The following is a 14,849-nucleotide window of genomic DNA, read 5'->3' as shown; positions in this document are numbered from 1 at the left end:
TTTAGTTCATATATATACATGTTGATACTAGGAGCTATTAAATCATATGAGAGTGCTTAATATTATTAGGTTAAATATTATAGGAATTTTTGTGGTAAAATGGTGATAGCTTTAGCTTTAAAAATTTTATAGTAACTTCATGGTATTATTATGTGCTCGCTGTAATTTTTATAGCTTTAGAATAGACTTAACGTAAGGGTAGTTAAATGCTCTTTGTTTGAAATATACATTAAATCATTAGTAGAAATATAGATATATCCTTCATTTGTAAAGTTAGGTGTTTGTTAGTTGAACCCAATACTTTACTTGATGAAGTTGATAGTTAGCTTAGTATCTTAGTCATTAGAGCTAGCTTAGTAGTTGACCATGTGTATTCTTATTTGAGGAGCTGCTGTTGCTAAAATACTAAGTGTTGCATCATCATCGCATGCATGTAGAGATTGAGTTGGTGGAGATCGTGACCATCGGAGACCATGAGTTCGAGGAGGTGATAGAGGAGTACGAGGAGGAGATCCTCATGCAGGAGGAGGACCTAGAGCCCCCACTAACTGACTGAGCTGACACCCCGCCTGCCCAAGGCAAGCCTCGGTGTATAACCCTTATTTTAAATAATCACGGGATATGTATATGTGATGTGCATTTACATTACATGCTTATTGTTGAAACTACATGCATAGATAAACCTACCTATGAGTCCTACTAGCATAGGTCGAGTAGCTGCTATGCTTAGGATATTGGTAGCGTGAGTAACCTGCCATTACTCATAATAGGTGATTATTATTATCACTCTCATAATAAAATGGTGAAAGAAAAAATAGAGACCGGGCAGGGATATGGTACGGGTATTGGTGGGTGTAATAGGTTATGTCCCGTGGCCAACGGGGCATAGCTTGGTTACACTATTTACCCTATCCGTGTCGGTTAAGGACTGGCCGTTGCATTGGATTCTAGTTAGGTCACAGACTTATTATCCTGAGCACATACTTGCTTATGGGAGCGGGAAGGCTCGTTGCTCTCTTGTCGTAGGTTCCGGCTCTTTTTGGACCGACTGATTGGAGGCGGAGATGGTGGAGGTCTAAGCACTACATTGAGTTTGGGACTCAGGTGTAGGGGCTTGGAGTCCAAGTTTGGATGGGGACCTGGACCCCTTGATAGGAGAGTGGTGGGTTGGTTTGGCTTGTGCCTAGGGTACAAGCGGAGCGTGTGTTCCGGGGTACCTAGTTGGGCAACACTGGTTCGCGAATCGCCGTACAATACAGTACGACTTGTCTACGATCTAGCATCGTAGTAAGAATTGGGAGATAAAAGGGGATGAATAGATTTGATTGCTCAACTCTTGCTTGAAAGTAGAACAGGTGCTTACATAGAATGGTTAGCTAACGAACTAATCATGACTGCTAATAAAATACATACATAAGGATTCACTACTAGTAATGCTTTTTTGTAAAAAGGAAACACAGCAAACCATAAAGCCTATCATATCATTTGGAGTTAAGAAATTATTTCTACTAGTCGGGTAAGTCTTGCGAGTATATTGTGTACTCAGGGTTTATTTACCCCGTTGCAGGTGCAGCTTGAGGAGTAGCTGTTGTGTGGAGGATTCTTCTGGTGGGCACAAACGGATCCTTGTAACTTATCGCTAGATGTTTATTTTAATTCCGCTATTTAAATTCCGCACTCTGAACTTGGTGTTGTAATAATGTATTTCTGAGAACTCTTGTAGTATGAAATGGACTAAGTATTGTAAACTCGTTCTCATTATTGGATCCTAGAGGAAAAACGTGGATTATTCGAGTTCTCCGTTGGGGTGTGCTCGACGGAACCGTCCGATGTAGCTTACTTTCGGGGTGCTTAGTGTCTGGTGGCAGACGAACGTCTCCAAAAGCGTGCTATTTCGGATGGTTCTGCCACAGGTTTGGTTAACTAGTTTGAGCATCGAAACTTGTCAACACACTAAATGTTGCATCTTTTTTATAATAATACGATATATCTATACTCAATAAAAAAGGATATGTATATTTTAATTACTTAAGTCTTCGATATCTTCCTATGCTATTTTTCAATATCTCTTCATAGGGCAAGCCGATTGTGTCAATCGGAACAAATAAAGCTCTGTTTAATAGAGCGGTCAGATAACTACTTTCATGAGAAGTTGCATAAACGGAGGAAAAGAGCTATCTGAATAACTTATTTTAACCTAGCTTCTACTTTTTAAGTACAAATGTAGTTGTGAGAAGAAACGTGGCAAAGAAAAGGCTACAAATAAAAAACATACCGTTTAGCTTCTAATAACTTTAGCTTATTTTGACTATAAACAATTTATAAGTGGTAATAAATAAGTATGCCCCCCTCCAAGAGTTTGCATATTCCTGAGTAACTCGAGACTCAGGCGAACCCATGAGAAGGCAATAAAATGTTTGCTTTTGTCAAAAAAAAAAGTATGCCCTAAGTTTGCAATTCCACATGCATTTATAATACTTACCTTTCCACCCACGATATACCTTTTATACCAGAAATTTAGTGGCATTTCAGTGACCGCCGAGCAGCGATAAATGTACACATTTTTTTTCGGGGAAAAAAATAGCCCAAACTTTTATCTATGTCGCATCTATGTGACAGCAACATGTGTTGTACAGAGAGATTCGGCACATAGTATGCCTTTTCCGAATTCCACAGCATAATCTACTTTACTCGGTGGCTGTTCGCTTGTTGGTTTCAGTCATGGTTTATTAGTTATGACATAGTGTTTTTTTCTTATAATAAACCAGCATCGGCTAGACTTATCAGCCAGAAGCCAACTAGCCAACAGGCTGAGTAACTACTCAGAGACCTCAACTCAGGCACCAGCAACTTGGGGATGGAATATAAGCAAGAAGCCTTTTCTAGTGAGATAGCAACAGAGGGAATAAATAAATTAAGAACAAAGAAGAACGTTTCTTCAAGCTCGGATTTTGATTAGCCACGCACACATTACCACTCAAAGCAGTACATATATACTCTCATAAGTCTCGATTAAGCTATTCCTAATCCCAGTAAATTGCTGCATCATGCATATTAAATGCGTGCTCCATAGCATATTTTTATAGGACACATGGAATATAGTTCAAAAGAAAGAAGAAATATAGATATACTGTCTTCGTATCCAAAAGTAAGAAGCCATATTCATATTTTGGGCCTACATACTCTCATGAATAAAAACAGAACAAATAATTATCTTATTGACCTAACAAACAGCAATGTGTACTCCACAAACCGGCCGTATTCTCTCCAATTCTATACATATAGGCTGTTTTAGAACTTCTACGTATCTTTATCCTCTTCTTTTCATTGGCCCTCCTTTATAGGTCACTAGTAGATTGGCGCGCGCATCCGCGCGCCTGTGTGCCTGTAAATGGAGATTTTGTGTAACAATGGGCGTGTTAGAAATCTAAGTGAACTAAGTATAAAGTTGAAAGCAGTACAATGTTCAAGTGCGCAATACATGTATGAAACTGAACTGTTCCATGGATTTAGTATATTATGAATTGAAGACTTAGAAAAAAGTCATCTAGCCCTGAATCATTTATCCTTTACTCATCCTTGACACAACAAAGCAGTACAATGAAGAAAAGCTAGCTGATCTACATAGAAGAGTCTATACAATAGTAGACAATATCCTGATCATACACAAGGCCCTCAGAATATGTTCAACCAGTTACACAAGCATATCTCGCTTACATTTATGGTTATGGAGATCATGGTGGTCTCCTCTTCAGCCTTTTTGAGATCAGTTCATGGTAATCTTCTTTTAAGACTCCCTTGGATAAGTGCACAAAAGTATAGAAGAAGCTGAGGAGCCAAGTTATATATACGTAAAATTGAACGCAGATGTTGATCAATGGCTGGCCATTTGTTTGGGGGCTTCAATGTGTGCCCTCTTAATGAGCAGCCTGTGTCCTGCAACAATAAATAATGGATGACCACAACGTCCATAATCTGTGTAGTGTTGAGGTTGTTTAAGATCGATATGACGAACCGGACAAATTGACATCAATCTGAAAATGAAGAGCAAGCAAATTTGAGATGTTAACGCCATTGAAGTGCACCCTTAATGTGTTAGCTGTCTATGTATATTGTATGTATACCCTACAAAAGTAAATGGAAATGGCAGTAGATACCTATGTCATGAATAGAACCTAGAATTGTATATGAAACAACACTGCTAAAAAAAACAGTTTCCGATGTGGGCAATCTGATTTGCCTTTCTATCTGCAAGGATAGCTTGGGAAAAACTTGTCTTCTTAACCGCCTTAGAGTCTTAAGCAACATGTCAGAGTTCCTATGAATTCCATTCGAATCCAAGAGGTTTTCATTACAGAAATTCTTAGTATGTTCCTCTAATTAGTTACATCATCAGTTAACTGAGCTATATTATCTTATGATACGTGTACTATATATAACATATCAGGCACGGATCAACTTAACTACTGGTGCATCCAGAATATGGAGAAGGAAAAATAAGGCAAAGATGAGGTCAGTAAAGCAGCAAAACAGCACTAACCAAAGCTTTTTTTTCCTGGACACTGCATTGAACCTTAGTGGAACTTACTTCGATATAGACAAGGTTCCTCCTTTGTAGCTTCATTACTAATCTTTTCTAAATGTAATTTAGAGGCAGACATGGCAGCACATTCTTTAACCAGTTGGACATTTTAAGTGAGAGTGTTCAGTGTAGTTGAATGGTGCTCATAACCAACTATATTTAAGATTAACTGGAAGCTGCAGGTTGGGCCTAACTATTTTGCAGGAGTCACGCTGTTGCAATTAGACCTCTTTTTGCATAGTAGTGCTGTGAGTTCGTCGCTGTGAGTTCGTCAACACGAGTTCATAAGGAAATAAATGGGAAAATAAACTATTTATTACTTTTTCCCCAACCGTGACCAACAACAGCATCACTGAAACTATAAAGATTTTGTATTGTTTGCAACAGTCACCAACAACAGTTTTCTAGCAGCAGTTCCATCTATGACTATTATCTAAACCGAACTATAAACTGCTGAGTCCACTATCATCATCATTAGTTGAATTATAAACTAATAACTTCTATCAATATCTGTAATTACTACAGGCAAAGCTATATATGCAGGATGATCTGCTTAATTTTCTATTAGCACCAAACCCATGATTGATGGCTGAAACTTAACAGAGTTTATCAAACTTGGTGGCCCTTTCAGTCCACTTAGCTAACTAAGGTTCCTGAGGTAGTTTTCTATTTACATGCACACATATTCTATACAACATGTTGTAGGAGTGTCAAACATTCGTAAATAAACTAATCCATGAGCTCTAGGATCTATCAAAGTCAAAGGCAATGGATTCTGATGTCCCAATTATTTAATAACCAAACAACTCAACTGAAATACATGGAGTACGTAAATTTAGAGCAACAACTAATGTTGCTGATGAATCGATCATCAGCTGACTTCCCCTTATCTAGCATATTTTCTTAGAAACTATGCCCACAAAACATGTGCAGCTCGGCTGTAGTTTGCAAACATCATGTGAAGCAAAACGAAACACAGAGATAAGTTAGAAAATAAGTTCAGCTAGGGAACTCATACTCATTTATGTTGTACATCATTTTGGGATAGGGAGCAGAAATAGGAAGTTGAAATCATGACGTATGGAAGCAAACAAAAGACCTCCTATTTGGAGAACCAAAGACACATGTACTGAAGTAAATTAAAAACAATAAAGAAAATTAACCTTTAGGCAGCAGGGTAGCAGCTGACATCTGTGATCAGCTAAACAAACCTTGAGCGGTATATTGGAGGAAGCTAGAAAATAAAATCAGGAGCTCATTAGACCTGTATTTATGAAAACTCTAAACATTTCAACTATACTACTGAATTCGAAGCATATGTGCTGTAGTAGCCGACGAATTTTTGGAAATGTTGTCGCTCACAACAGAACATTGATTCAATTATCATGTAATAAAAACGCTATGCATGGCAACTGAAAAAACAAGTAGATGTTGGTTCTGTCCTGCATGGAATGGCTAGCCTGTGTGATGTAATAAACTGGAATGATTGTAAGGTAATATAATGCATGATAAAAGAAAAAGGCCTTATAGCTGTTTGACTTTATCGGACAAATAGAACAACGATGCATAGTGGGTCCCTTAATGGCAGCATGGTTCGTTCTAGATGGTCAAAATCCTATAGCTCACATTGACGCAAATTGCAGGAAAGCAATGAGCTATAAATAAACAATAGTGGTACTGTTGTACAACTATTTATACAGCGTATATGTTGAGATAAGTCATAAGTGGGTCGGCAGCGGCAAGGAGCATGTACTGCACGATAGTTAGATAAGCATATTTGGACCAGCTCAAACTTGATACCATCTTCAATTAGAGGAACTGGAAACTACGAAATCCAATAAGATATCCAAAACAATTTGGAATTTGATTCTGAATATCTTCATGCCATCTGAACACATATTACACCTTATTTGAACACAGAAAACAAAGGAAAGGACATATATATGAGTACATAAGTAGGCAGCATTTCGATCTATTATTATGAAATAATCTAAACTAACATCTAAGGAAGGCAGAGAAAGTGGATAACATACCAAAACGATGAACTGAACCCTAGGTGTCCTCCCGAGGATTGAGTAGGTGTTCCCCCTGGATGATTAAGGGAGCCCAACCTACAAAATAAAGCCATATTAGAATTGGCGTCGAAAAATATGATGACGCAACAAATCTCTTTTGATTTCATTTTGTGCATTTTTTGAGGTACACGATAGAGCGAAGGACTAACTGGATAATTAGTCAATTTCGTTGCATCATCTTAGACAGCAAGCAGTTGCATAGAACTTAGAATTTACGAATGTATCGGGAAATAGGTAGAACTGATAAAGGAGATGGTGCGAAAATACCAATAATCAAGAAACATGATCAATCTTCCTCTGAAATCATCAAATTCTCCAATAAAAACCGGCATCAACAAATCTTGTCATGGAGAGACCTGCGTTGGCAGCTGCCACCTGAGAAAAGGTAACCACATATTACCTGAGAACCTGAAGACAAAAGGAAGGTGAACTAAGACCATTAGGAATTGATAAGCTAAACTTTGGGTGGCAAGCATGTAGCTTATCAAGCTCTCCAGAGTATTAGCACATATATTTAAAGTTAACTTCTGAGGCAAATATGTGGACTGCTATATCTGGAATGACCATAGGCATGAATAGTGTAGCATGGCATATACAAAACTCAGGATGTTAGTAACAGTAACAACATGCTATTAGTATGATTCCCGTATACAAAAACCAAATTTGATAGCGCAAGATTATTGACATCTCAGTGTTATAATATGTCTGCTTCAAAAAACAAAAACACATACACTGGCACTGATATATGCAGAAAAGAGATTGAGACTGAATTTTCTAGACTCAGTATCTGCTCCATGCACCGAAAAGAAACATTCCTTATTATAAATGAGGCATCTGGCAAGTTGCCAACCTGTGAAGCAACCGTGTTATGGTTTATCCTAACACAGTTCTGTTTTTAATCTGCACTATTTTCATCCAGCATCATAGTTTAAAGGGAGGAGGGTAAGGCACCTGGTGGCGGAGATCGATAGCATCTTTTTCACCTTGGCTGCTCCATTTGCATCCATAGAAAAAAGAAGATGGAGTATGGATCTACAGAGAGGAGAAGATAGAGCACCATAGAAATGCCCCTGTTCTTGCCCAATCCAGAACCCTAGAAATCAAAATCCCCAAATATCAGTGCATCCCCTAACCATAACGCAAAGAGATAAGGCCATTTACTTACCTAAGACGCCGACGGACCAGTGGATCATGTGATTCCAAATATCCTGTGGGGGAACTAACGGATCCGGCCATGGAGGCACTGGATCCAGTCATGGAGGCCCCCGATGAACCCCAGCAAAGGTGGACGACAAGCACGCAGATCTCCGGTTGACCCCAGCGCCGGAGTGTGAAGGAGAAGAGGAGCAAGGGAGGGAGGCCGCCTTTACCTGGGGTCTGCTCGCGCCGGGTGGTCGCCGAGCCGCCCGCGCCGGCGGACGCTCGGCGGCCTCCACACCGGCGCCCTCGCCAGCCACGCCGCGCCAGGGCTGTGCTCCGCCCGCACCCCGCGACCAGCGGCGTGGCCGTAGCCGGTGCATCGCCGTGGGAGAGAAGGAGAGGAAGGGGAGGCGCGAGCGGCGGCGGCGGCATCCGTGCGAGCCACGGGAGGAGTGGGGGAGAACGGGGAAGTGATGAGGCCGACTCTTTTTTTTTCCTATAGAAGGATCTGGACCCAAAATCGGAAGCCGCAGTATATATTTGATGGATTGGCTCCAGAGCAGAAGCCGGATTATGCTGAGAGAATTACACGGGAAGCTAGTGGATGCCAATAAAGAGTGGTCGAAGCTGAGAAGCTGTTGCAGAAGCTGTTGCTTCGAGCGATCTGGGCCACCAAACGCGTGATCGGACGGCCGAGGCTATTTTGGGCGACGTGGAGGGTGGCGCAGGCGGAGGAGCTGGCCATCTTTTTGGCTTTTAAATTTGGTGTACATCCTTATCCCCTTGCGCACAAATGTAAAACAAAATACTTATGAAATAAGAGGGAGTAGGAATTGTTACTACACATCAGTATGTACATTTGCAGGTTTGCAGACAACCCACCTTGCATCTAACTAGAACTACATTAAGTTTGATTAAATTTATATTGAAAAGTATCCCTATTTGTGATATCAAATAAGTGTATTTTAAGTTATAAATATACTGTCGGGTACCGTAGAATGGGGTACCCCGAGCGAACATCAAAAGGGTCACTTAAGTCCCATCAAAAAACAAAGCTAGAAGGTAAGCCATGGACTCCTCACCGGCCACATCCGAGCCCACCAGGCTCTCCGCCTCGCCTCGAGCCTCGCACAGGAGGTCTCGGCGTCCTGACGCAATCTCCGCCTCGCGCGAGGCTTTTCACGGAAGGCCTCGGCAAGGAGTGCAATCTCCGCCTCGCGCGAGGCCTCTCACGGAAGGCCTCGGCAAGGAGTCCGATCTCCGTCTCGCGCGAGGCCTCATTCTCCGTATCGCTCGAGGCCGGCTTGTCCATAGCCCATTGCCCCCCGCTTCGACCGATCTTCCCGACAGCACGTCATGTCCCATTAATACGTCAACCACTCCCGCAATCTCAGCCGGACGATGGCTCGACACCGCAGAATGGCCGACGGGACATGAGGTCGCATCAGCACCATACCAGCTGAGATAGGGCACGGCGGGGATTACCAGTCACTGTATCCTGACGCTGTGCCCACGATCAGCGCCCGCACTACACTGTGCCCCGCGATCCCCGCCTCGAAAACAACACGACATGGACGGCCTGGCCTGGGTCATCACCGTCTCCAAGCCAGCACACCAGATCAACCGCTCTCTCCGGGCCTCAGCACTATGCACCAGGGTCTCGGCTATCTTGGGATTCGTGTCTGCCGAGACCCCCCACTGCGATACAGCCTCGGCACCGACCGAGCCTCGGCCTCGCGCACAGTCAGTCCACAGCGACTCGCACGCTGACCGCCGCACCCACTCCGAGGCAGTCCTGGAGCTCCCATGACGCACAGGATCGGATGTGACCAGCACGCCGCCCCAGTGCTCCAAGGACGGACCAATCCGACGACCACGCCGCCACAAGGCTCGGACGCGCCACCCCTGTTTGCACGACGCCGTATAGTTAGCACATGTACTGTCCTTATCCTCCCTTCAACTATAAAAGGAGAGGACTTGGGCCATTTAGGGGACAGAGAACAAGGCCCTGTAACACACACTTCCCAGCCGCCTGAGAGCAACGTCTCAAGCAGTCCACACCTCACCTCGCCGAGACCTGGGACGAACTCCCTCTCTCACCTAGCTTGTAACCCCCTACCACAAGCATTTCGGTGTAAGGAATACAAGATCGATCTCCCATACTGGACGTAGGGCCCGAATTGCCCGAACCAGTATAAACCTTGTGTCTCTTTGCATCATCATCCGGAATCAGGAACACGCAGGATAAATTTACTAGTTGGTTGAGGACCCCCGGTCCGAAACACCGACATATACATACTCATTTGTATAAACTTAATAATAGTATAAGATTGTTTGACTTAAGACAAAATTAGACTGGCGTTAATTCTTTCTGAAAACTGAAGTAGTACTTGACAATGTAAGACCTAGCTTGAGTATATGAAAGAGCGGCCTCAACAACAGGACGGTGGGATATATATACATAAAAAAAATGTAATTCTCGCTTCTACAATTTTAAATTGCACACGTAAATAAACATATAGGATACCGAATAGACGAATAATAAGTAGCATTAGATTGACTATAAAGTAACATATCTAGAGATATAAATATTAATATTGTTTTTATAAATTTGATAAAGTTTAATTTTTTTAACGTGCCTCAAACATATAGTTGCTTTTTTTTAAAGACAGAGGAAGTATATAGAGGAGAATAAAAGGTGCACACAAAGCGTCTGGAAAGTTCCTGGAGGTTCTGAATGTCCGGGATTGCTTTGCCGCTGGGATAGAGATTCCCTTGATCTCCAATCGCCAACACCATGTCCAAGTCCAATTGTCCATTGCATTTGCATGCATCTTTCCGTCCCGGAATAGCACCGGCATCGCGCACAGGATATATATAGAGGAGTATTTATCATTGCATATATTTATATATATATATAGAAAAGGCAGGCGCGGCGATCCATTCAGATCCACCGGCGGACGTCGCCGTCGCGGCAATAATAGTCAGCCTCATCCACACGGGCCGCGGGCCCACGGCAGAATATGCAGCGCGCAAAGCCCTGCGGGCCGTGGGGTGGGCACCGCACAGACAGGGGCCCCGGAAGGCGCTGTCGCACGAGGGCCGTCACGTGCATCCGTGGACGCGGGGGAGGCGCATCGCGCGTCGGGGCCTTCACGTGGCCCGCGTTCCCACACCACACCGTGCCTGCGGGTGCCGCCGGTCGCCGCAACTTGCTGCCCCCGCCCCGCGCTGTCGGGCCGCCAGCCGAAAGGTGGTTGGCCGCCGCCTTTCCGCTTCGGGGTGTGGCGGTGGCGGCAGCGGGCCAGCGCCCGTGCACACGCGTGCAGCGCATGACGGCCGGTCCGGTCACGGTCAGCGTCGGCACTCGTGTGGTGGGTGCAATTCTGGGGCATGTTTAGTTTCACTAAAATCCAAACTTTGGCACTATGCAAAAAGAAGATTCCCTGTCACATCAAATTTGCGGTACATGTATGGAGTACTGAATGTTGATGAAATCAAAAACTAATTGCACAGTTTGGTTGTACTTTGCGAGACGAACGTTTTGAGCCTAATTAGTCAACAATTGGACAATTATTACCAAATACAAATGAAATGCTACAGTACAATACAGTGATCTCTCCTTCCGGCGACGCCAACTTCGGCCGGCAACTAAATGCGGCCCTGCCATGCACGGCTCGCATTGGCAACTGGCAATGACAAGGAGCATCCGAAGATCAGATCAGACTGCTGACAGATGCCATGTCTTATAAGATGCACTCCATCCATTCCAATATGCCAGCCGTTTCAGTCTTACCCCCAGATAAAATTTCTCATGCCCTCCACTCCCGGGCCCCGGCTACTCTGATCTAAGGTGACTGCTCCATCCAGCTAAGCCTCAATGTTCACATTCAATTATAAAATAAAAACACAATCCTTATCCAAGAGGCGCATCTGGTGTAGTGGTATCATAGTACCCTCCCACGGTATTGACCGGGGTTCGATTCCCCGGATGAGCACTTAAGATTTCTTCTTTGCAGGCGCCATGGTTTTACATTTCCTGAGCCTATATTCCGCAAGACAAATTTTTATGCAATTTGCTTTTTGCAAACGCCATGGTTTTACATTTCCTGATCCGATATTCCCCTACACATTTTTTTTTTGGCAATTTGCCTTTTGCAAGGGCCATGGTTTTACTTTTCCTGAGCCGATATTCCCCTAGACAAACAGTGATACAGTGAAAGTGATACAGATGCTCACGCCGGGTGGGATGGCCTTGCCTTTGCCTTGGTCTAGGGCCAACAACCTGAGAACATAGCGTCAGCAACCTGACAACATAGAAGTGCATTTCAACAGTTCTACTACAGAGAAAGAGAAGACAGTGGCTTATCTCAAAAATTCAAATTCACCTCAATCTATGTTAGCAGTTTTCCTTTCCAATCAGTCTGTATAACACTCTTTTTGAATAACAAGAACACAAAAGCACTCAAAAGGGCGCTCACCATCTACTCCAACAGCCCAGAGAATTAGACCACGGCTAGCACTAACAAACTCCACAGGTTACAACGTGACGTAATTTATAAACCCACATCTGCCTGAGGACAAGGCTTCTATTAGGATGCACGGTAGATCAACTCTGTTTTTTTAGGAGATGCCAACTACTCTAATACTGGTTTCCAGCCTTTCCTTGCACCAGGTAAAAACTGCATCCTTGTCTCCTTGAAGGCTTGAAGACTGATGGGAGAGCTGCTTACAGATTGTCAGTGCGACAGATATCTTTCCATAGCCATGTTACTCCTGCAAGCATGGCAATAGTGGAAAATCAGAATCATGATATCTCAAACCAACATCTACAAGTGCCATATTCAGGAATATGATAAATACACCTATTTATTAGTACATCGAGATGTTATAGGTTGTCATGGAATACAGTACTAGCTTACTGAGTGAATAATTATACAGTCACTGAGATCTATACACTGAACTGCTGACGATATTTAGGGGATACATTTGCTAGTATGGCTCTTAAACAGATTTCCATGGCAGATACTGAAAAGTAATCATACACGATACACCTTAGCCCAATGGATAAGTGATGGCACGCTATGATAATCATACGCTGAAAGGAGTCAAAGCATCAAACTTGCAACCCAACAAGCATATCAAAAGTTCATGATGGAAAAGGAAATCCCTTTGCAACTGGCAGGAACTGAGCTCTCATCATTGGCTAAGCAATCTGATGGGTTCAAGTTACAATAAGAAAATGAAGTTGGAGATAGCTTCAAGGTTCTAGACTACTTTATCAAGGCTGCTGGACTAAAGACTGGACGGCCATCTTTTGGCATAAATGTAACATCATCTTCGACTATGCAACTCAATTTAAGTTTGTTTCACATATATACACAGGTAACTGTTGATGATCTGTTGTACAGAACTCTAAAATGATGAGCTAGTACAGCTCCACACCAAGACATACTTTGCAATTGTAGGAGCTATAATATGAACCATACACGCCCCAAGTGATCACATAATAGAAACTACTCAGTGTGCATCAATACACATGCACATGAAGCCTTGAACAGAACAATAGGACATAACATTCCTTGTCCATTCATCTTATTCATCCTGCACTCCTGCCTTCCAATTGGTTTGAAGTCTATTGAGTATTGACACATCCCTTCAATCAACTCGGGTGCTGTCAAATTTCCTCACGTTATAAACAGCTTACTATCGAATGCCAAAACAACCATTCGAAACAGTCATTTTCTACAAACTACTTCGATTGATCAATGCCACATAATCAGCAAGTAATCTGATCCTAAACCACCATTGGATTTACTCATAAGAAAGCAGCTATCAGCACCAACAAAGATGAAAGCTGGCGACAGCAATCATCACATCTCATAACCAGGCCAGCAATTAATGGTTCAGTACATAGATTTATGCCTCAAGCTTTGGAACACAACAGCAAGGCACAATCTTCCAGAATTAATTCACTCTAATCAGCCAAGCCTCTGCGCTCACCTCACATGAGCTCCTCCTCCTTGCGGAGGTACTCCCCGGCGCCCGCCTGGTGCAGCACGACGACGGCGCTGGTGTCGGCCTTCCTGCAGTCCTGCGCCGACCTCGCCGCGATGCCGAACCCGAGCGGGACGTCGGCCATGGACATGACGACCACCCGGTCCCCGGCCTTGGCATTCTCGGTGACGCGCGCGAGGGAGGACTTGGGCACGGAACTGCCGAAGAGGAAGGAGCGCTCGGTGTCGGGCTTGAGCCAGACGCGGCGGCGCGCGTGCGCGGCGAGGAGGTCGAGCGCGTGGGCAGTGAGGTGGAACGTGCCGTGGTGGGTGAACCTGCCGATGGGCGTGCCCACGCCGGCGAGGCGCGGGCGCGACACGGCTGTGGCGCGGCGGACCAGCGCCTCGGAGGCGTAGTAGACGCGGTTGCGGTGGAGGCGGAGGCAGTAGCGGCCGGGCTCCGCGTCGGGGCCCTGCACCGCGGGGCGATCCAGGAGGTGCTTCAGGTTCGGCCCTGTGAATTTGAACAGCTTCTCGAATACTTGCGTTGTCTCCTTCTCGTCGAGAGGCCTCATGGCGCGTCGGCGGCGGCGGGAGGTGGGTTGGGGACGGAGCGCAGGGTTTTTGGGTGGGAGGTGATTTTATTTTGTTTGGGCGAACAGATCTTTGACCGTTGGATCAAAGTCCCGGCCGTCTGTTTGGACGGCCCTGATTTTCACAGTATATATTATTGATGGAATGTGGGTGGAGTTTTATATTTTCTAATTGTTTGAGAACGTTTGCATAGATGGTCATATAAACTACTTCTAGTGTATAGATAAAACAATTATATATAGAAAAAAGACATAGATAAAACAATGTATATAGACAAGTCAAAACGTTTTATAATTTCAAAAAGAGAGAGTACCATATTATTCTTGTGATGTTTTAACTTTAGTACTTTTTTTTCTTTTTATGGATACAAGAACAATGAGACTGATATTTTCTGACAACGGAAAAGCTATGTGTTGGGCGCTCGTCCGTCTGGAAGCCCCTTCCTGCGTGGGCATGCATATC

The 14,849-nt window shown here is 43.9% G+C and overlaps 1 long non-coding RNA gene, 1 other non-coding gene and 1 pseudogene across 8 annotated transcripts; 1 reads left to right on the top strand and 2 right to left on the bottom strand.

Annotated features, from left to right (window-relative positions):
- Window positions 1-3,482: 3,482 nt before the first annotated feature.
- Window positions 3,483-8,553, bottom strand: LOC136550563 (uncharacterized). Of its 7 annotated transcripts, none has more exons than XR_010782337.1 (5): window positions 7,823-8,553; window positions 7,609-7,750; window positions 6,925-7,065; window positions 4,016-6,693; window positions 3,483-3,936 (listed from the first exon to the last, which is right to left on the bottom strand). It is a non-coding gene; the product is annotated as an uncharacterized lncRNA (long non-coding RNA). The 7 variants fall into 7 exon arrangements; XR_010782340.1 differs by having other exon boundaries at window positions 3,483-4,125; window positions 5,746-6,693; XR_010782341.1 differs by having other exon boundaries at window positions 3,483-4,034; window positions 5,746-6,693.
- Window positions 8,554-11,724: 3,171 nt separating this feature from the next.
- TRNAG-CCC (transfer RNA glycine (anticodon CCC)) lies at window positions 11,725-11,795 on the top strand. Its single transcript has one exon. It is a non-coding gene; the product is annotated as a tRNA-Gly (tRNA).
- A 379-nt stretch (window positions 11,796-12,174) lies between these two features.
- LOC136552898 (uncharacterized) lies at window positions 12,175-14,393 on the bottom strand (annotated as a pseudogene).
- Window positions 14,394-14,849: the final 456 nt, after the last annotated feature.

Source organism: Miscanthus floridulus, chromosome 4 (assembly GCF_019320115.1).
Source record: "Miscanthus floridulus cultivar M001 chromosome 4, ASM1932011v1, whole genome shotgun sequence".
Taxonomy (NCBI): Eukaryota; Viridiplantae; Streptophyta; class Magnoliopsida; order Poales; family Poaceae; genus Miscanthus; species Miscanthus floridulus.
Note: the sequence above shows the minus strand (reverse complement) of the source record. Positions and strands in the feature narration are given on the sequence as shown.